Genomic DNA, 22,959 nt, shown 5'->3' with positions numbered 1-22,959 from the left:
TATCAATACAGTTATTCAGATTTTTTTGAGATTATGAAAATGCTCTGAAATTGACTGTGATGATAGTTCTACATACATGTGACTGTACTAAAACTCACTGGATCATACATGGATGAATTACATTTCATAAGTTATATTTCACTAAAGTTGTTGAAAATATAGTAGTTTAAGAAGTGAGGGGTATAAAAGAAGGGGTATGTATTTTTCTTTACTCTGTGTTGTTTTTAAATCTCCTCCAATATTTTGTGAGAGACTACTGAAATTGACCAGGTCACCAGGTTCCACATCTAACCCTATCCAGGAGGCTCCAAAAGGCTGGCAATCCTGGCCATGAGACTGAGACCATGTCTAAAGGAACTTTGCGTGTCCCTGCCTGGGTCAGAGGGCAAGAATGTCTACATTTGTGCAAATCAATGAATCCAAGGCCAAGTGGAAGCCTGCATTTGTTAAATGTGAGCGGAGGAGTGAAAGTGGAAGCAGGATTTTTTTTTTTAAAAAGTTCATTCTACTAGATTTGGGCTTGTCTCTTTTTCATTGCCTTCCCTTAAACCTTCTTTGTTTATTTTGTTCTGCAGGGAATTAAGGTTGGATCGAGGCAGTTCCTACAAGGACACACTTTGGAATGGGTCAGCCAGTGGCAGGGTAATGTGTGGGTGGTTAAGAAGGAGGATTCTCCAGAGACTCAGAGAGCTGGAGAGAAGGATCTTTCTGTCTCCCTTTCTCCCTTAAGTGGAGAAGAGTGTAGCTGGTGGCCCTGTCTCCTGGATAGCTCTGTCTCTTCTTTGTTCTCTTCTGATATGAGATTTCATCCTTTGGGTTCCACGAGCACTGTCTTCTCTCTCTTTCCCTCCAGCCCAGGGTTGGTAGCAGCTTCCTTCTATGGCTAACCTTGAGGCTGGTCCATATTCCCTTGTGTCTCCATCATCCAGCCAATCAACACCAATCCATCCCCTTAGCCACCACAGTATAACACGAAAGTGACTTTTATCCATCCTTTTAATTAAAAACACCACATCCAAAAGTACATTCTACAGTAATACATGTGCTCGTATGAAGGGATATGAAGCTAGGTACATGTATATCTATTCTTTGTGATATCATCTATAATAGCAAAGTATTAAAAATATGGCACTATGAAATAATGGTATGTTCATACCACGAAATATTATAAAGATAATAAAGAAGAATAAGCATGAATTTTAGGCTTTGGAAGTGAAAAAATCTCCAAAATATAATATCAAATGACAAAACAAGTTGTAGCACCACATGTATATTATATTGCTATCTATATGACACATATATGCACATGCACACATGCACATGTATATTCTCATGTATGAAACAATATCTCAGAATGATCTGTTTGAGATGGAGGGAAGTCTGTACAGTACCATATCCAACCATTATTTGGTACCAGTACATTGGCAACAGGACCTAAGAGTCCTGGGCTTTTTGATAGAGAACTAAGAGCTCCTAAGCCATAATTTCCTATCCTTCCTTCTTCGTTGAGACACAAAGGACAAATTTTAAAATGCATGTATTCAAGGTGTACTCTGTAATGTTTTCATGAGTACATTTTTAATGATTCCTGCACTCAGCTCTTTAACACATCCTCTTACACAGCCCATATTTGGTCCTGTGTGTGTGTGTAGTGTGAACACTTACTATCCACTCTCTTAGAAAATGTCAAGTTTACCAAATATAAATCACTTACCATAATTCTTGCAAATTACAGCTGTTGTATTTAAATCTCTAAAAACTATTCATCTTATAACTGAAAACTTGTATGTTTTGACCACCATCTCCGTTCCCTCCAGAAACACCCCCAAAGCATCTGAAAACCACCTTTCAACTCTGCGTTTCTCTAAAGTCAACTTTTATGATCATACACTTATGTGATCACATGTGGTATTTGTCTGTGTCTGTGTGTTACTTCTTGGGGACATACTTGCCAGACTCCTTGTCTTGCCCCTGTGCTTATAGACTCATTCAAAAAATTAACTTCTCCATATCACAAGACATTTTTTGCTTTGCAGAAAAATAACATGCAGATTGTTAGCTGTAAGGAAGTCTGATAAATGTACTCTGCAGCTTTCTAGGCTTCATAGCAGCCTACTTAAATTGTATTCCATAGATCATGAACTGTTTATTAGTTTTCTGCAAAAAGAAATTAAGAATATCTCTTTAGAAATCTTTTATCTGTTTCACAGGGCAATTCTATGTCTGTTGAATATAAAAGCAAAAAATCAGGTTAAATTTTTTATTATATGTTACAAAAGTATTGGTCTCTGGCACATTTAAAGAAACTGCTCTCACCCAAAGCAGTGGACCACTGCTTCCCATAATACCAGCTAGTGAGGTTGGAAGTGACGCTGAGTGCACTCTGAATATGAAGTAACACTCAGACATTCTTTCCTTTGCAACAATGTAGGAAACATGAGACATAATATCTGGGAGAAAAGGAAACAATTTCAATCAAAGATTTGCTCCCAGATTACATCAGAATTAAAAATCCCTAGAAGGAAATAGAAATGGCACAAAACGTTCACTGGCGAATATTTAAGTCAAATACATCTAGAATTTTTAAGTATCATTGAAAGATAGAATAAAGATCTGAAAATCCACCTTTCTCTTGGTAAATAAGTAAGGTGTTCCCTCTTCAAGGCAATCCCCTCAAACAAGATGATAGGGATTTAATGATGGTTGTTATACTGCATATTGTTATCTTCAAAGTAATTTCTAAGGTTACCAGATATAGACATGCAAGATTGATCAAACAATATAATTTCCCTCAACACTTTCTTTCCCTTCTACTATATCTATTGTAACTTTTGGATCTTATTTACTCTTTCAGTTTGTTACACTCGTGAGACAATATGATGTTTACACATGCAAGTTTGGTTTATTCCCTTTATGAGAATAGTTTCTAGTTGCATCTATTTACATATAAAAGCCTCGAGTTATAATTTTTTATGGCTGAGTAATATCCATTGTATAAAGGTACCACATTTTTTAAGCCACTTCTCAGTTGATAGGCACTTGATTGTGTCTAAGATCTAGCTCTTGCAAATTGCGCAGCTATAAACATGAGAGCACATATTGTTAAATTCCTATCGTCTTGTTTTGAAATTCTGTATCACCATTTTTTTGTTATTGTCATGTTGCTTTTGTTGTTTTTGGACTGCTTGTTTCTTGATTTTTGCTCAAGTATTGCTATTAATTATATTTCCTGCATGTAATGATTTTTCTCATTATTTTCCTCTTCAAAATTTAAAAAATATATATAATCTCCTAACTTCTTGCCTCCTAGTTTGTATGCTCTTGGTGATTCCCCTCCCTTATCAAATAGGGCTGGCTGGAATACTCAATATGATACTGAAAAAATCATAATGTAAATTTCAAAACTAGGTCAGGAAATACTCTGCCACTACCATGTTGGGAGAGATAATCCTAACTAAAGAGTACAACTTAAAGAGAAATTCCCTTAATAAACATTGTAACTAGAGAAAGTCTCCATCGTAGGACATAAAAATTATTGCTATATCCTGATTTTGCTTTTTCCTTTGAATATTTGAACATTCTAGATGGGAAAAGTTTTTTGTTTGTTGCTTTTCAGCTTTATGTCTTCTGTCAGTTTTGAAAGGCATACAAGAGTCAGTCAAATCTTCTGACGTCACTTGTAGTGGATTAGTAATCAGTGGTCAACTTAAACACCAGCTGAACTGAATCAGCACGGTGCTGAGCGTGGACAGTCCATCTGAAGAATGCTGCCAGCATAAAAAGGAGACCTGGAGGGGACGAGTGGCCTTGTGGGTTCTCCTAAGCATTGCTGTTGTTTGGAGCTGATGGTTGCCCTGGAGGAACTTGTCATGGCCAGCTTCCCTGATATGAATCTGGCCATTATCATTGGAGGAGCTCAGGACCTTGTTGCTGAGAATGGCCACCATTCAATTTGGGGGAGCTCTGGTCTTTATATTGAGCATTGCTTCCTGGCTCCAGAGGGCAAAATGTGTGCTGTTTATCTCCAGGAGAAGCTTTTCATGCTGGTTTCTTGATGTGTACTTGACTGTTCTCATCATTGGAGGGACTCAGGACCTCATTGTCACTGAGGATGGCAGTGGTACTTTTCAGGGGAGCCCTGGTCCTTGTTTTGAGTGTCACTTCTTGGCTCCAGTACAGAACACTCAGCCTTCTGGCACAGATCTTTCACCCCACTGGGGTAGACTTTCTGGCTTCCAGTGCTGATCTTTGGGCCTTCCCAGTGGAGATCCATGAAATAGACTTGCATGGTCATTGCTATACTCTAGGTTTTCTGCTGACCTCACAGAGGTTGTTGCCGTAGGATGCAGGCACTTGGCTGGATTTTCTGAGTCTCTGGTGTTATGAACACATTTCCTGCATTTTCTTTGTATCGAACTCCTTGGGTGACCATTACAAGTATTACTATAAATTATATGTCCTGCATGTAATTGTTCTCGAGACCCCTAATTACAGCATCACCATAGGGTTAAGTGAAATTATTTTATACACAACAAGAGGAAAGAAACCATACCTCATGTATGCTGTCCCATGCAGACTAACACGAGGCCTAGAATTTTCTAGTTACTGCAACTGGAAACCAACTACATCTTGCCTGGCTCCCGAGAATGCGTGTCTGTGCTTTGTGTAGCAGTACGGGAGAGCATGGGTGGCCACTTGGAGCACCACGCAGCCCAGGCCCTGCAGCATTCCTGAGTTACTATGAGTTTAAAGAAACAGAGATGATGAGATGCCGAACTTAGCGTGGCTAAAACCTGTGCAAATTAAGTGGCTTCCATCTAAAAGCACTTACACATTTGGTGTTGTATTGACTTTCCCCGCATGGTGCCACTTCATATACATGGAAAGCAGATATTAACAGGTCAGCAAAAAGTGCCAGGAAGTAAAATCTTACAAGTCCTGTACTACGCCAAGTATCTTTTCTATTTAAAAACTCCTTCTTAGGAATGAGAATAAAACCAGAAGCCATAGATGAGCAGATTTATTTTCTCACTAGAAGGAACATACCATATTCCTTTTCTACTTTCAAAAGTCTCATCTATCTTACTACTCAATGTATTTAATTTCATTAACCTAAGCTTTTAAATGCTACTTCCAAGAAGCATACAGCATGGAAACTTAAGGAACATTTCTTTAATAGCATACAAAAAGCAGGTACACCATTTACAGCCTAGTGTTTAGTGACAGGGCCTTATGAAGAGGTTCATTCTGAACGTTGGGAAAGTATGTGAGCGTTGTTATTATAAAACTTTATGTCTGGGAAAACAATGGTAAGTCAAATGTCAGTTTTTCTAGCTTAAAGGAAAACAATGAAATAACTCAAAATTTTAGAGTTAAGAAAATTTTTTCTACATTCTGTGTGGCCTTCTTTGCTCTCATGTTTCTGGAGCCCCTTCAAGGACTTTTACTTTGAATACGGAGGTGGTTTGGGGTTGCAGAGACTGAAAATAGAGGAAGGGAATGGTGGGAAGTCTAAAGAGCCCAGAGCCTGTTGTGTGGTTTGAGTGACATCAGCATGAATTTTGAATAATCGATTCTGAAAAATGAACAACACTCAAAGGAATCTAAGAAGCTGCAAACACAGCCAAGGATGCCTTGTGGGCCTCCCCTTGGGCTCCGTCACTGACCACGGGCACATCTCATCAAACCTTTGGGCCTCAGCCTTGTCTTTAAAAATCTTGATTCATCACATAGTCCCAAACTAGGTCATTTGAGCAACATGCCAGAGAATGTCTGCCCCTTTTATCTTTTGTGGTTGAAATTAGACACTGTGTTGCAATTATTTTGGAGTAACCTCTAAATGGAAAGTGTATTTCTTGCTAATAATCGAATATAACTAGTGGATGTAATAAGAGATTGATTGCATTTGCCTTTAAGTCCTTCCCTACTTCCCTGAGTGCTGAATTCTGGGACAATATTGCTATACTGTCTCTACCTGTCAAGTCATAATTATACCCTTTTAATTTGCCAAAAGAAGGCGGGACTTCATGATGGGTTTAGTATCATTATTAAAGGAATCAGGAGCACTTCCTTTTCTCTTCCACAACATAAGGTAATAGAGACAAAGTAGCCATCTGTGAACTAGGAAAAAGTCCTCATCAGACATGGAACTCAGATCTGGGTACTACAGATACTTACTACAATTAGGATGCCAGAGCTCACAAAACTTTTTCAGTGGGCAGAGCTGTGATATATGTACAACATGAATTCATATGCACGTATATATTTCCTTGGTTTAAATGTTATATACTTCACATCTAAATCCAAACCATTCTTCAAATTCCAATTTAATTTTTATTTCTCTCCCCCCAAAATCAACCTCAGTGCTCCTAGCTAGAAAAATAGACCTTCTTCCACCTTATCTATTAAATTTCCCTTGGAATATCTTAATTTAATTGCATAATAATTAATGCTGGACTGTATGTGTCCTGAGAAAAGAATCAAGTTTTAATTACATTTATGGGGTACTTAATTTTTTAAATTTTTTTTAGTATATGTTTGCAGTGCATAACGATTGCATTCAGTATAATCAACAATTGAGCCATCCTTTTCTGAGAAATTGCACATTTCCAAACAGGCAATTACTTCATTTGTGAAGTAAATAAATTCAAAAAGCATTTTATGTCATCTAATAAAAGACTCATAAAAAAGAAATAAAATTAGTAAAATATGTAAAATAGTGTATACAAATATTGTAGGTATAAAATAAATGTGAATTCCTTCCTTTTTTCCTCAAAAAACTATCTTCTTAGGAAAGATTTAATAATCATCTAATAATCTATATTAATTAGTCTATTTTAAGGAGGCAGCTTATAGTAGTAGAAAATCCACTAGAAGCACATTAAAAATAACCTTAGGACAGAACTGTTTAAATATTATATTCATTTTATAAGGAAGATCATAATGTTTTATTCTTTTAGTTGTGGAAAATAATTGGCATTGGCATTTTCCTCTCTCTTACTGACTTATTTTTCTTCACAGCATGTTTGGCAAACTCTGATTATTTTCCTTTTTGCAAATGTTTTTCAAGAAGTTTAGTTGCAGTATTACTATATGCCATCACCATTTGTGTGTGTGCATATAACTGTATGCACATACACTCCATGTGTATGTACATGTGTGCACATGCAGGGATGTATGTGTGTGTGTTCAGGGAAACTACACTGGAATTTGGGGTGTGCCAGGAACTGAAACTAGAACCTTATTATGTTAAACACACATTCTATCACTAAGCTATACCCTCAACCTTGAAAAAAGAATAATTCTATTCTCCCTTTCTCTTTCACTGCTTTTGCAAACTTTATTACATAGATAAATTTTTACCTTAAGGCTAACCAAAGATTCATTCATCCAGCCAAACATCTTTATTACCTTATGATTCTAATCTTATTTTTTGGCACTAGAACACATGTAATGGTTGGAGACAAGGTTATTAAATATCAGGGTTCTAAGAAGTGCCAGCAAATGATCAGTATGTCTTCTCTGTTTGCTTTTTCTAAGAAGTGAGACCATTTAACTCTACATTAAATCATAGAACCAATTTTGACCTTAGATAAGAGAATATTAAAGTGTTTATAAAACGCTGGTGCTCAGAATCAAACCCTTCCTTCTTCTGCCCTGGGTGCTTCTACGCCTCTAGAATTTTTCCTGGGTCCTGGTTCCTGGACTGCACCTTATTTCCTGTGATTAGACTTCAGATGGTTCTCCCACAGCAAACTGCTGTCCAACTCTCTCTAGGACCTATGCGTCTGCTTTTCTTTTATAAGTCAACATCCCTGGGACAGATTTCCCTGGGAGTCTCCTTACTAAACCCTCAGAGATTTGCTTGAATTTTCTAGAATTTCCAGAAACACTATGTAAAAAAAATACATATTCAATATGCATGTCATGACTTTTGTCTAAATGTGCCCCCAAAGCCACATGCATTTATAGTGTGCTTTGGAAGTGACTGAATCAACAGTACTTTCTTGATTTGTGGTGCAATGCTGGCATTAAGGGTGCTTGGATTAAGGACGAATGTTTGCTATATCAGTACATTGATTGGGTTGGCACTGCCCTAATCCCAGTATACTAGATACCATATAAGTGACAGAAAGAGGCTCATCTTGCTGTGTCATTGCTTTTGCTCTCTGCTGCCATCATGAACTCTTGCTCTTTTGCTTTGTGCGGCACTGACTTGGAGCTAGCTGATGGACAGAAACTTCCACAAACTGTAAGTAAACCTTTCCTCCTTTAATTTTAGTTGTCAGGTATTTTGTCACAGCAACAAGAGAGAAGTAAATAAGAATATAGAGAGAGACATATATGTCTATATATAAACATACGCATATGGGTCTATATATATGTATATATCTATATGGTTCTCTTTCTCTTTCTGTGTCTCTCTATCTCTGTCTCTCTGTCTCTCTCTCTCTGTCTCTCTCTCTCTCTCTCTCTCTATATATATATATATATATATATATATATATATATATGATTTAATTCAACTCATGCAAAGTTTATTAAGCAATTTCAGTCCCCAAGGAATAGGGTTACAGAGAGGGACGAAACAAGGATAAATGCTCTCTCCAGGAATTCCTAGCTTGTTGAAGACAGTGAGGGAAAATATAGTACAATACCATGCATGAAGTACTAGACATTTATATATTGCATTTGAAAGAATAAAAAGCACTCAAAGGAAGAAGTAATCAACCACGTGAGAGGAAAACACAGCGATGCTGAAGTTTTCATTGCAGTGTCCACATACACATTACTCTTGGATTTTGTTCTTTGACAATTAGAGGAAATGGTACACTGCCTGATTGGTTCCATTCTTATCCTCTCCTTCTGTGTATGCCAAGATAAACCTGTTCCCAGCCTCATGACAGTAAACATGGCTCAAGAGACAGGCCGAGAGATACCGACAGTATTTAGCAAATTGAAGGCTTACATTACAGTAGCAAAGAAAAAAAGAGAATAGATTCAAGAATGATATAAGATGTAAGTGACAATGCTTTGCTGGATATGGAAAAAGAAGAGACTGCAGTTTAGATTTCTAAATTAGATGATGACAAAACCAACAAACAAGAACTGTAGGATTTCAAAATCATAATGATGTTTTTAGCAGAGTGATATTGGGAGTCTTACCCATAAATTTTCCATAGGATATGTCTGGTCTACCTTGATTATCAGTCATACACAAACTAAAATTTGTAGATTTATAGGCAACGAATGGCTGAAAAATAAAAGGTCATACACCAACCACAATTAAAAGAGTATGAAATGGACTTTTCTAAAGTAGAAAAGAGTCTCTGTGTGAATGTTTTTTCTGAACATGTTTCTCAGAAACGAGTCTGTCAGATATGAAGCAAAAATTCAATTAATTGGGAGAGAGTTATCACCTTTTGAGGACATGTGCCTCATTTTCTCAGAGTCTTCCAATAAACTGAGTGTTTCATTGTGCCTCATGATTGTCAGTTCTACTGGAAATGTTAATATTGTTGCATATTAGGTAGGATCTGTAACAATTCTTTAACAATTGTCTTTAACAATTCAACCCTTTGTGTTCTCAAAACATGGATACAGGTGCTGGTCAAGGATGGAAATTGCGCAGGCACTAGTGTCAATCGAGACATTTGGGAAAGATGCTCACCAGACAATCATGTGGACATTATTACCGCCATGTCTAAATCCATAGGCATTCTCAAGTCTGGGGCCTTTAGGTGTCAATTATAAGTGAATATTTAAGCATGTCAAAGCAGGGGAAACTGCAGTGGAAATGCCCATGGTAAGTACAAAAGGGATACCAGAGAACATCAATATGTAATCAACAGGCAAAGAAGAGAGCCATTCAGGAGTTCCAGATACATAGAAATAGCTTCAATGTCAAATGTCACAAGTCAAGAAAAATGCAGTAATGATCACAATGTTAATAAAAAGTATGGAGCATTCACTCCATGAGTTATTTCTAATCTTCACCATTACACTCCAAAGACATTACTGTATAATTTTACAGAAGAGGAAACTGAGGCTAAGAAGGGGTCATTTATGACCTAAAGATCATACAACTTACTCCCAAGTATCTGGGTGCCGAGCTAGCCTTCTGATTGAAGTTGTGCTTCTGTCTTACCATCAGGAACAGGGCAAAGAGCAGAAGATCTGGGAATGGAGGGGTGTCATCCACATGCAGGCACTGAGCACACACCCCCCAGTCTCTCAGTCCTCTGCTGGGGCTGTGGATGAGAGCACGGGAGGAGGATTAGCCTAGGCTGGGAGAAGCAGTGCTCCTTGTCTTAGGAATGGATGGAAGGGGGAAGATTCAGCGGGGGCAAGTGAGGCAAAGGATCCTTGCTTGAAGGCGTCCATTTTTGTTTTTCAAACTGAGCAACAAATTCTGGAGAAGTAGCAGTGGTTTAAAGAAGCTGAAAGAAAGAAACTGATAAAATGAATCAAAGGGTTCTGGTTTACATGGCACTGCAAACTCTGAACATTTAACGGCATACAGAATTGTGCAGTTTGAGGAACTGTCGTTCGCAGCCTAAGTAGGTACAAACGTAAGTCAAGACAAGCCATTCTCTCTCCTTGCCCTTGATCCTCCCTCAACCCCTAAGAGGAATTTTAGCCATTTAGAAGTACAGGGAGAAAATGCTGCCTTTCTCTCTATTGTCACTGGCTCTGATATATGACTTCTCTTTGGTCAAGAGGCCCATGTTGTGTGCAGCCCAGGCTGACCAATGTCTTTGAGCATCCTGCCTGCTCTCCTCGCTGTGCTGCCTCTGTACAGTGCCTGAGCAGGGCTGCCCACATCCCATGGGTGAGGTGGTGGGGACACACTCTTCTCAGGACAGGGTTTATTTCAGGCTGCAGTCCACCCTTCTCCACTTCATCCACAGGGTCACCCCACCCTGCCCAAGCTAAAGGGATGAGCAGTCATCCTCACCCACCCTAGTATCCAATTATTTTATTTTTTATTGGGGCAGAGTTCCACAGATTTTACAATGGGTTTTTAAAAATGCGTACTCCCAAGTATCCCACAATTCTATCCAGATAAAGAATGTTTCTGCCCTCTCAGAAAGTTTTTTTCTTGCTCTTTTTCACTCTTCCAAAAAGAGTGTTCCAGTTTCTTTCATTACAGACTACATATGTTTATTATGGTCTAGAACTTCACTAAGTATATTCATTAGTATATGCTCTTTTTTGAAAGGCTTCTATTGCTCTTTACCATTTTAAATTCACTCATGATGTCGTGAGTAATCAATATTTTGTTCATTTTTGCTGCCATGTGATATTTTACTGTATGGTAATACTGTGCCGGTTCTGTTGATAGACATTTGTGTTGTTTCATGGTGGAGTCTTTTATAAATAAAACTATATATCCACAAAAATTCCTGCACATTCCTCTGGGAATTTCTAGGTAGGGGAAGTGTATGTTTACCTTTATAACAAACAACCAAATCTTTTTCTGTAAGGTAACTTTATATCTTCCAACTCACAATAATAGGAGTTTTGGCGAGTTCTGTAGCATTGCCAGTATTATTGTTAGTTATTTCAACTCTGTATTATAATGGATGTGTACTTAGTTCTTCATGGTCAAATTTATTCTGCCAGGAATCTCTTCCAGGAGGGCTTTTGGGAGCAATACTCCAAGAGTTATCACATACTTAAACCATGTTTTACCCTTTTCCTTGAGTGACAGTTTAAGTAGTTGGGTTGACTATAGTGCTAAGATTAATGCAAGTGGAAGCATTGCTCCTGGCACAGGTGGATGCTTTTAGATGCAGAGTACCACGGACCTTTGTAAATGTTGCAGCAAGCAATTCAAATGAGTATTCTTGTCTTCATCATACAGAGTCACTGCTTTTCATTGGCAGCCTGCTGGGCTGATATGATAGATTGATGAACAAAATGGTTCTCATCATCACCTCTCCCTTTTTTCCAATGCCAGGGATTGAGTCTAAGGCCTTGCACCTCCTAGGCAAGTGTTCTGTCCCTGAGCTATCCATTCATCCCTGTTCTCCCAGTCCCCCTTCTGTTTCTCTTCTGCTGTGTGAACATACTTATGCTTACCTTTGACGCAACCATTCTGTCTTTACCCAACAATCAGTCCTGTTCCTGGAAGGTGAGTGGTGAGGTCATCCATTGTGCTTTAGATCTTAAATGCTTCTCCAAACCTCTTGTACTGAAGGTCTGGTCCCTAATGCAATAGTATGTATAAGTGGGTCCTTGATGTGGGGTTAATTACTTAATGTAGACTCTCACCTCATGAATGGATTAATATGCTGATGGCTTTAGAGCTGAGTGGGCTATAGGGAGGTGGTGGAGACTGCAGGAGATGATGCTTGGGTAGAGGAAATATTTCCTTGGAGTGAGCATACATTTGAAAGGTATAATTTCTCCTGGACTCTTCTTTCTTGTCTTGCTTCCTGGACACCATGAGATGAGAACTTTCCTTTGCCACTCCCTTCTGGTATGATACTGCCTCTACTACCCAGAAGGCATTGTGGTTGAAACTGTGAGCTAAAATAAAACCTCCATTCTTTTAAATTGTTTATCTCAAGTATTTTGTTACAGCAATTCAACTCTGATTAACTCACCATACTCAAAAATTCCAACCCTCTCTTGACCCATAAGGTGTCAAAGACACACCAGTGGCCTCAAATTAACCATTCCATAGTTTTCAACAATAATCAGTGGTTGTTGCTTTAAACCAGGCATTAACAAAATATGGACTAATGGCCTAATCTGGCCTGCTGCCTGATTTTGTAAGTAAAATTTCATAGGAACACAGCTATCTCAGTCTGTTCTTGCTGTTATAACAAAATACCATAGACTGAATGCTTAAACAAAAGGCTTTTTTTTTCTTATACTTCTGGAGGCTGGAAATCCAAACTCAAAAAACTGATGGATTTGATGTCTGGTGACAGCAGTTCACTTTTTCAAAGATGGTTCCTGGTTACTACATCTTTACACTGCAGCTGAGGTGAATGTTGTCCATTAATATCAATATAATGAATATATATAATTCCTCTGCATCACACAAAGGAAGGGAGGAATAGAGGATGAACTGGCTCCTCAACTCCCTTTTTAAGGGCACTAATTCGGTTTACAAGGGAAGAGCCCTCATGTCCTAATCATCTCCTAAAACTTCTTAAAACTATTGTACTAGGGATTAAATTTGAAAATGAATTTTATAAGGGTACAAACTGTCAAACCACAGCAATGGCCAAACCCATTTTTTTTTACATCTGATTATGGCTTCTTTCATGCTACTATGACAGAAGGGACAATTTAGATGTCTGTTCTGTGAAGCTAAAACTATTCATTATCCAGCCCTATATGGAAAAGTGTGTTAACCTTGGTCTTTAGGCACTGAACTTTTGGTGATTTGTTATGCAGCAATGGCTAACTGACAAATGTCATATATGCCATCCAGATAAATACTCAGAGCACTTTGAGTAGTTTCTATTGAAATGGGATTCTCTTATTGGCCTATGCATTATATAGATATTAATGGACAAAAGCTATATGTAGAACACATACAATTCCTACCCTTACTGAGCTTACTATTTAGTAGAGAAACAAACTTAACAAGCAGTTAAAGTCCAGTTAAATAGGTGAATGAAGTCACAGGAAATCTGGCTGTGGAGCCATGCACAGACAGGTTCCCATAGTACTAGTAGATATGATGAATGCCGTGAGTATCAAGGAGACTGATTTCATGAAGGTGAGATGACTGGATGAAAACAAGGAGCATTATCCTGGCTTGAGGGAGGATGTGGAAATCCCTCTCTCTCTCTCTCTCTCTCTCTCTCTCTCTCTCTCTCTCTCTCTCTCTCTCTCTCTCTCTCCCCCTGCAGTTTGCTAGGGTAATGAAAGTGTGCTACGTCCTGAAATCATGCTGGTGACACAATTTGATATAAGTAGTACAATTCATAGAACCATACATCAAAGGAGAGTAATTTTACCATATATTAATTTTAAAAATTCTATGCCAAGTATGGATAATAAAATGCTTTAGGATTTGATGAAAAGATTAACTCCATCACTCTGAGAGAAGAAACGTTGCTGTAAGCTTACTTTCCCTGATTACCTGATTAATTCTAAGTGAAATATTCAGAAAATGCAGAATTCAGCATGAAGCTTTCATAGCCCTAGGAATATCACTGATAACCCAGTCCACTGATAAAAAGCGAAACATTTTGTGAGAACTATGTTCCATGCATCCGTGACTGAACTGTGTGTAAACCACATATAGCTATACAATACCCAAGCTATCTAGATTTCTCAGCTGATGCTAGGCATTGCTGTCTGTTGCACTTAGAATCCCATGGCTTTCTCTGTATCCATCTCCATAAACCAATTTTCAGATCACTTATCCTGTCCAACATGACATAATGGAGTCCTAAAGCTGAGTCCTCCTTCCAATTCCCCTGACCAAAGACAAAATATACACGTCAGATAGTTTTTGCTTCTCTTTGCCAATCCTGGTAGTTAACATTTTCTAATCCAGTTTTTTGTTTTCAGCATACTGAAAGGACATTTATTTCCTGAGGATCTCTTATGGGTAATTTATGCTGCCCTCAGGAAATAGTAACAGTAAATATTTTGATTGACAAGATTTTTAAAATTTCTTTTTATTAATTTCAAAAACAAAAAAAGAAGGCCAAGGATTTAGCTCAATGGCTTAAGCACCTGCCTGGCAAGGATGAGGTAGTGAGTTTGATTCCTGGTACCAGAAAAAGAAAAAAGAATAAAGAATAAAAAACGATGATAGAGATTTCAAAACAAAATAATAGGAAATTAACACTACTTAATATGTTGCGTATGTTATCTTCTAAGTAGTTGTTCAGATTACAAGATTTAGGCATGAAATATGATCAAACAATGAAACAGTGAAAGCACAAAACTGTTCTTTTTAATGAACTAACAGTTTAGTAGTATAGTCACTTATCTTGTATATATAGGCATATTATACACACGCACACACACTTTCACTTTCACAATATCTATTGAACATTTTGGATCTTATTTACTCTTTCAACTTTTTTACAGTAGGGAGACAATACAATATTTACACATGTGAATCAGATTTATTTTACTTATCAATATGATCTCGTTGCCTCAATTTACCTACAAAAGCCTCAAGTTTATCCTCTTTATAGCTGAGTAGTACTCCACCATGTCCTTTTATCCATTCTGTGATTAATGGGCATTTGAGTTTTTTTCAAGATTTAATTATTAAAAATTGTGCTGCTATAAACATAGGTGTATATATATATATATCTGTGGCATCATGTTTTCAGTTCTCCTGGAAAAATACTCAGAAGGGGAATAACTGGATTGAATGAGACCTCAAATTCTAGTTTTTTGAGAATTCTTCACACTGATTTCCACAGTGGTTGTACCAGTGTACACTCTCATCAAGAAGAAGGGTTCCTTTTCCTCACAGCCTCATGATGTTTTGATGATAAGCATTCTTTCTAGAGTGAGATGGAATCTCAATGTTGTTTTAATTTTCACTTCTCAGATGACCAGTGATATTAAACATTTCTTCATATATTTATTTGCTATTTGTATTTCTCTGTCTGAGAAGTATGTGTTCATGTCAGAGGTCCATTTTTGCATTGAGTCTTTGAATTTGGGAACACTGATTTTTTTTTCAATTTTTTATGTGTTCTAGATATTAGTCCTTTTTCTGAGGGTCAGTCTGATTGTTTTTTCCCATTTTGTGGAATCTCTTTTCACTCTGTTGGTGATTTCTTTTGATGTGCAAAATCTTTTTAATAAAATATCCCAATTGTTGATTCTTTGAAGTACTTCACATACAGTTTGTTTTTTGTTTGTGAACTCTTTGCCAAACCTATGTCTTCAAGATTTCTACCTAACTTGTTTTCCAGTAGATTTAGTGTTTCTGTTTATTATTTATATTTTTGATGCAGTTGCACTTTAGTTTAGTGTATGGTGATAGACATGGGTCTAGTGTTTGGCATGTTGAAAGTCAATTTTTCCAGCACCATTTATTAAAGAGTTTCTTCCAGTGAACATTTTTGGCCTGTTTGTCAAAGATAAGGTGGCTGAGTGTCTTTGTAGTTTTATCTGTATCTTCTAATCTGTTCAACTGATCCTCAAGTCTGTTTTTTTTGTTTTTTGGTTTTTTTTTTGTTGTTGTTGTTGTTTTTTGCCAGTACCATGCTGATTTTATCATGGAAGCTTAGTAGTATAATTTCAAGTCTGGGATTGTGATACTTCCTGCCTTGCCTTTGTTGCCCAGGATTGTCTTTACTATTCTAGGTCTCTTTTATTTCCAAATGAATTTTATGAATGTTTTCTCTAAATATATGAAGTATGCTAATAGTATTTTGATTGAAATTGCATTAAATCTATACAACAGTTTTGGGAGTATGGCCATTTTTGTAATGTTTGTTCAAAGGATATTTCAACATTTTCTGATATGCTCTTCAATCTCCTTCAGAGTGCTCTAGCTTTCAATATATAGATCTTTTACATCCTTCATTAGACTGATTCCTCAATATTTCACTTTTTGGATGCTAGGGATCATTCCTATAATGTCTCTCTCAATGAGTTTGTTGTTTGTGTACAAGAATGATGTTGATTTTTGAGTGTTGCTTTTGTATCCAGATATACTGCTAAGTTTGTTCATTAACTCTAGAGGTCTTTTGGTGAAAGTTTGGAAGTCTTCTATGTAGAGTATGATGTCATCTTCAAATAATGATAATTTAACTTCTTCCTTTCCTATATTTGCTTATTTTATTTCTCTTCTTTGTCTGATTGTTCTGGGTAACATTTCTAGAACTATATTGAATAGGAGTGGTGATAGTGGGCATCTTTGTCTTGTTCCTGATTTTAGAGTGAAAGCTTTCAGTTTTTGTCTGTTTACTATGATGTTGGCTGTTGGTTTGTCATAACTGGCTTTTATCAGATTGAGACAGACACCATCTATCCCTATTTTCTGTAGGATTTTTACCATGCATGAGTGTTAGACTTCATCAAAAGATTTGTCTGCATCTATTGAAATGGTCATGTGATTTCTGTCTTTTATTTTGTTTAGTTAGTATATTATATTATATTTATTTGCATATGTTGAACCATCCCTGCATTCCTGGTATGCATCTCACTTGGTCATAGTGTATAATCTTTTTGATTAGTTGCTGAATTCTGTTTGCTAGTATTTTACTGAGAATTTTTGCATCTATGTTCATTAGGGAGATTAGCCTGTAGTTCTCCTTTTTGGTTGGGTCTTTTTCTGGTTTTAGTATCAGAGCAATAGTTACCTTCAGGAATTCTCCAGTTAGGGAGAATTGTTTCCCTTGCAATTTCATTAAAGAGTTTGAGGAGTATTGCTGTTAAGTCTTCTCTAAATTTTTTGTATAATTCTGTAATGAATCCATCAGGACCTGGGCTTTTCTTTGTTGGTAAGTTTTTCATTATGTTTTCAATTTCCATAACTGATATTGAGTTATTAAAACATCATCTTGATTCAGCTTTGGAAATTCATATGTTGCTAGGAATCTGTCCATTTCTTCTTTGTTTTCTAGCCTATGCTACTAAATATTTTCAAGTAGGTACTCATGATCTTTTGAATTTCCACAGGATCTGTATTAATTTAAACTTTTTCATTTCTCATTGCATGAATTTGAGTGTTTTTGAAGAGAAACAAAATAAAACAATAAAGTCAATAAAAACAAACAATGAAATTGATACAGAACTTTAAAGCAAGATAATAGGAAATCAACAATGGCTGCCACAGTGCCTTTGTTACCTTCAAAATAGCTGCTCAAACCATTGGACATATTGAAATCAAACCAAATAAAAAAGAATAAACCAAAGCAAACAAAATGGTGAAAGTGATATAAGATTTCAAAACAAGATAATATGCAATCAACAATGGCTAAAATGATATACCTTGCTATCTTCAAAAGAGCTGCCGATCCCATCAGTTATCATAAAATCAAACCAAACAAAACTGAATAAGACCAAGCAAAACAAAACAATGAAATGATACAGGGTTTTAAAACAAAATAGTAGGAAATTAACAATGGCTACCAACTTCCCTTTCTAGACATTTCCTCTTTCACTTTCACAATATCTTGCACACTTTGGATCCCACTAACTCCTTCAATTTTTTATACTAGAGAGACAATCTGATGTTCACCTATGTGAATTCAAACCATTTCACCAAAAAATATGATCTAAAGTTGCATCCATTTACCTACAAGAGCCTCATGGTTATCCTTCTTTACAGCTGAGTAACTCTCCATTGTATAAAAATGCCATATCTTTCTTATTCACTTTGTGGTTGATTAAAACCTGCTTTTTTCTGATTACCTGGCACATAGAACATTGTTTTCTCTCCTTTGACTTTCAGTCTATGAATTTCCTTCCAAGCTAATGTGTTTCGTGTATACTGCATAATGATGGATCTTATTCTTGATTCACTCTGCCTTGTTCTTTTAGTTGGTGAATCATGGCCATCTACACTAATGGTTATGATCAACATGCACTGATTCATCTCTGCCATGCTTTTTCCCTACCATTGGCTCCCTACTTTTCTCTTCCATTTTCTGTTCCTGGTACTGTGGTCATTTTTGTCTCTCTAGAATATCCTTTAGTGTTCTTTGTGGAGCTGGTTTGGTGATCATAAATTCCTTCACTTGTTCTTTGTCATGGAAGTATCTTATTTTCCATCAAATTTGAAAGATAGTTTTTCAGGGTACATCATCTGGGTTGGAAGTTGTTTTCTTTTAGGACTTGAAATACTTCACTCTAAGCTCTTCTTAACTTGATGGTTTGTGTTGAGGGGTGTGTTGGAATTCTGATGACTTTTCCTTTATAAGTGATCTGTTTCTTTTCTCTAACAGCCTTTAATATTTTGTTCTTGTGCTGAATTTCTGAGATCTTGATTAGTATATGTTTGGGTGAAGATTTATTTTGTTTATCCCTAGTTGGAGTTCTATATGCCTCACTTATCTGTACACCAGGTCCTTTCCCATGCTTGGGAAGTTCTCAGCTATTACTTCTGTAAATAACCTCTTTATGTCATTTGGGGTGACTCTGCTGTTTTGCTGACACCTATCATTCTTAAATTATTTTTCTTTGCATTGTCTTTCAGCCATTGAATTTTTATTTCCTGGTTCCTTGTCATTTGTAAGAGATCTTTCCATTTGCAATCACTGGCTGCCATCCTGTCTTCAAGATCTGAAAGTCTACATTCAGTTTCTTTCAAGTGATTTTGTCAGGTTTTAATGAAATTTTTAATTTCTTGAGTGTTTCTTTGAGTCTGTTTCATGCATTCCAGTTCTTCTCTATTTTGTTCATTCAAGGTTTCCCTCATTCTCCTATGCTCCTATTTTTTTCTATCTATGTCTTCTTTATATATGCTCAGCAACTCTTATATTATGATCATCATTTCTTCTTTTATCTGAGATATTGTTTCTGGTCTGATTTCTTTTACAGCCTGGTGAAGTAGTTTCTTTACTTCAGTTGTCATCATCCCAGAAATTTCAGGTATGTGACTTCCAGTTTCTTTCATGTCCATGTCTCCTGGACTTTTTCTGTTTGAGCTGGAGGCCAGAGATCATCTTTTGCTTCTTCATCTTGGTATTTTCCTGGGTTCCTCTGGATGAGCAGCTTGAGGAGTCCCAGGGCTTCCCATGATGGCTACCTATGCATGGTGTAGGGGGATAGAAGCAGGTATCTGGGTTGCTTCTAACCCAAAGAAATACAGAGGCAGTAGGGTGTGGGGTGGGCTTTCTCTAATCACAGCTTCTCCAAGGTATGGTTGGCTAGTTCTTCTGCCTCATATTGGCTACCGTCCGGAGAAACCCACTGGTGGCCCATGTTCGTGCAGAGCCTGGGCTCATGAATTTGACTTTTTTCTGTCCTTTAGTTGGTAAGATTATCTAGGGGTTTATCAATTTTGTTTATTCTTTCAAAGAACCAACTCCTTGATACATTAATTCTTTGTATTACTTTCTTACTCTCAATTGCATTAATTTCTGCTATGATCCTTATAATTTTCTCCCTTCTATGAGCTTTGGTCTTGACTTGCTCTTCTTTTTCTAAAAGCTTGAGGTACAGCATTAGGCTGTTTGTTTGTGCTTATTCTGTTTCCTTAATGCGAAAATTTGGTGCTGTACATTTCCCTTTTAGAACTGCTTCATTGCATCCCACAGATTCCTGTATGTTGTATCTTCATTTTCATCTAACTGTATTGTTTAACTTCTTCCTTAATTTCATCTGTGACCCATTGATTGTTCAAGAAGGTGTTAGTTAATTTACATGTGTTTATGTAGTTTTGTGATTTGTTTTTCCATTAATTTCCAAATTTTAGTGCACTACAGTGAGATAATATGCATGAGATGATTTCAGTTCTTTTGCATTACTCAAGCGTGTTCTATGAGCATGAACACTCTGTAAATGTCCATCAAGTTCTTTTATTCACAGTTTTTATTCAGTTGTGTTATTTCTTTGCATTTTGTCTAGCTAATCTCTTTGTGGCAATGGGTTAAAGTTCCCAATTATAATTGCGTTGTTGTGTATTTGATTTTTCATTTGTATTATTATTTGTCTTATACAATTGGATGCTCCCATATTTGATGCATTTATATTTATGATTGTTATCTCTTCCTTTAGAAGATATTGTTATCTCTTCCCCAACAAGTATGTTGTGACCCTCTGTATTTCTTTGGATCATTTCTGGCTTGAAATTCATATTGTCTGAAAATAGAATAGCTACCTCTGCTTTTTGTTGCTTTCTTAAACATGGAATATTGTTTTCCATCCTTGGTCTTTCAATCTATGAGTTTATGTTTGAGCTCAATGTATTTCTTGTATACTACATATTATTGGATCATGTTTATTGATCCATGAGGCCATTTACATTGATGGTTATAACTGATACATATTGATTTAGCTTTGTCATATTATTGATTTATCTTTGTCATGCTGTTTTTCATGTTATTTTCCTATTCTCAGTCCCCTGCTCTTGTTCTGGGAATTGTCATTTTTATCTCTATCTAGAATATTTTTCAGTACTCTTCCTAGGGTTGGTGGACATGAATTTCTTCAGTTGTTTTTTTTTTTATCATGGAAGTATTTTATCTCTTCATTAATTTTGAAAGATAGTTTTTCAGGTTACATCAATCTGGGTTGGAAGCTGTTTTCTTTCTGGGTTTAAAATACTTCATTCTAAATTTTTCTTGACTTGATGGTTTGTATTGAGAAGTTGGGATTCTAATGGGCTTTCCTGGACAGGTGATGTGTTTATTTTCTCTGGCAGCTTTTAATATTCTGTTTTTGTGCTGAATTTTTGAGATCTTGCTTATTATACGTCTGGGTGTAGATTTATTTTATTAAGGTCATTTGGAGTTCTACATTCCTCCCTTATCTTTATATCAGATTCTGTTCCCATGCTTGTTAAATTTTCTGCTATTGCTTCTTCAAATATTTTTATGTCATTTTTGTTGATTCATGAATTTTCAATGATGTTTATCAGCTTACATTGTTATTTGTTTTTGTTTTGTTTTGCATTGTCTTGGAGCTGTTGAATTGTTATTTCATGGTCCCTTGTTATTTTTAAGAGTTCTTTTCTTTCATGATCACTAGCCATAATGCTGTCTTTAAGGTCTGAAAAATCTATCTTCTGTTTTGTACAAGTGGTTTTGCCAGCCTTCAGTGGAATTTTTAATTCCCTGGATATCTCTTTAAATCTGTTTTCTACATTCTATTTCTTTCCTATATTGTTCATACAAGATTTCCATCATTTCCCCATGCTCCTATATTTTTTATCTATGTCCTCTGCAGCTATGCTGAGCCATACCTCCATTAAGGTTGTCATTTCTTTTTCATCTGAGAAATTATTTTGATCCAATTTCCTCTATTTGTTTCTTTCCTTCACTTGCTATCTTTTCAGAAATTTCAGGTGTGTGCTTCCAGTGTCTTCTATTTTGATGTCTCTTGTATTTGTCCCAGATTGGCTGGGGTTTGTGCTTGCATTTTGTTTTTTCATTTCATCATTTTCACTTCTTGGTTAATATTTTGGTCTTTTCAATTCCACTTGTCTTGACTGTTCATTGTGTGTGTCTTAGGTCCTTCTGTGTGGCAGACTTCACTTAGCTGCTGGGTCCCACAGTGTAGTGAAGAGCCAGTCATCTGAGATTCCCCTGTGTGGCGAGTTGTGTGAGTCTTATATTCTTCTTATGCTGACTAGCCTAGGAGTGTTGATGAGAACACCTGAATTGTTACTATAGCTTCAGATCTTCCCAGGGTTCCACACCCACCTGCCCATGGTTTGTGCTCTAGCCAGGGCCCTACAGTATCATTGGAGGTCTCACAGGCCCAGCCAGATTCCTCCAGGTGGGGGAAGGTCTCACTGGCACTCTCACCAGCCCACCCCAGTGTCCTCTGTATGGAAGAAGGGCTTACATATGTGTTCTCACCTGCCCATAGACAGAGAAGGAGCTACCAAGGCTCCGGCTGACCCACTAAGGTCCTCTGCATGAGAAGGGACTCGCCTGTGCTTTTGCCTGCCTGCTGAGGTTCTTTGGTAGGAGGAGGGGTTGCTGAGACTCCTGTCATCCCACCAAAGTCCTGCAGGTGGGGAAAGGGATCACTGACACTTCTATAGGCTCTGACCTCCTCTGGTTTCAGAAAAGGGGCCACCCCGGTCAGCTACTGAGGTTGTCTGGGTTGGGGTGGGTGATGCTCCAGTCACTTGCTGAGGTCTTCAAGGTCTGAATGACAAGATTTTGTTTTACTATAATAAAAGATGTGACATGTTTAAAAACAAGACTGTCAATGTCATAAGGAACTGTGAATATTTATTGATTTATTTAGTTTTGGAGCCAGAGATTGAACTCATGACCTTGTGTTTGCCAGGTAGGCACTTGAGCTGCTGCCCTGGTCCTGTGAATATTTAATGTA

General features: G+C 37.0%; 1 pseudogene; it reads right to left on the bottom strand.

The window, feature by feature from the left end:
• Window positions 1-22,959, bottom strand: part of LOC100731318 (zinc finger MYM-type protein 5-like) — a 99,612-nt pseudogene that overhangs the window by 29,977 nt on the left and 46,676 nt on the right.

This window comes from Cavia porcellus, unplaced genomic scaffold (assembly GCF_034190915.1).
Source record: "Cavia porcellus strain 051 isolate PalLab524CR breed Dunkin Hartley unplaced genomic scaffold, mCavPor4.1 scaffold_5, whole genome shotgun sequence".
Lineage (NCBI taxonomy): Eukaryota > Metazoa > Chordata > Mammalia > Rodentia > Caviidae > Cavia > Cavia porcellus.
This window is presented reverse-complemented; position numbering and strand designations above follow the sequence as displayed.